This window comes from Teleopsis dalmanni, chromosome 2 (assembly GCF_002237135.1).
Source record: "Teleopsis dalmanni isolate 2A chromosome 2, ASM223713v2, whole genome shotgun sequence".
In the NCBI taxonomy this organism is placed as follows: domain Eukaryota; kingdom Metazoa; phylum Arthropoda; class Insecta; order Diptera; family Diopsidae; genus Teleopsis; species Teleopsis dalmanni.
The window spans coordinates 90,257,163-90,257,363 of NC_051847.1; positions in this window are offsets into that span (position 1 = coordinate 90,257,163).

The window sequence follows — 201 nt, forward strand, 5'->3', positions numbered from 1 at the left end:
ACGAAACCGATAAAGGCAAGTATACTGCGGGTTACCATGATTGGATTCAATGCGTAATTCCACAATTTCATAAGGACGTTTTATTGTTAAATTTTGCACTGGAAAATATTGCAATGAAGCGTCATTGTCCACATACTCGTACTCGCCGAACAGTACCGGTTCTTGATCCTTTTCATGTTCAAGGCCCTTAAAGTGATAATA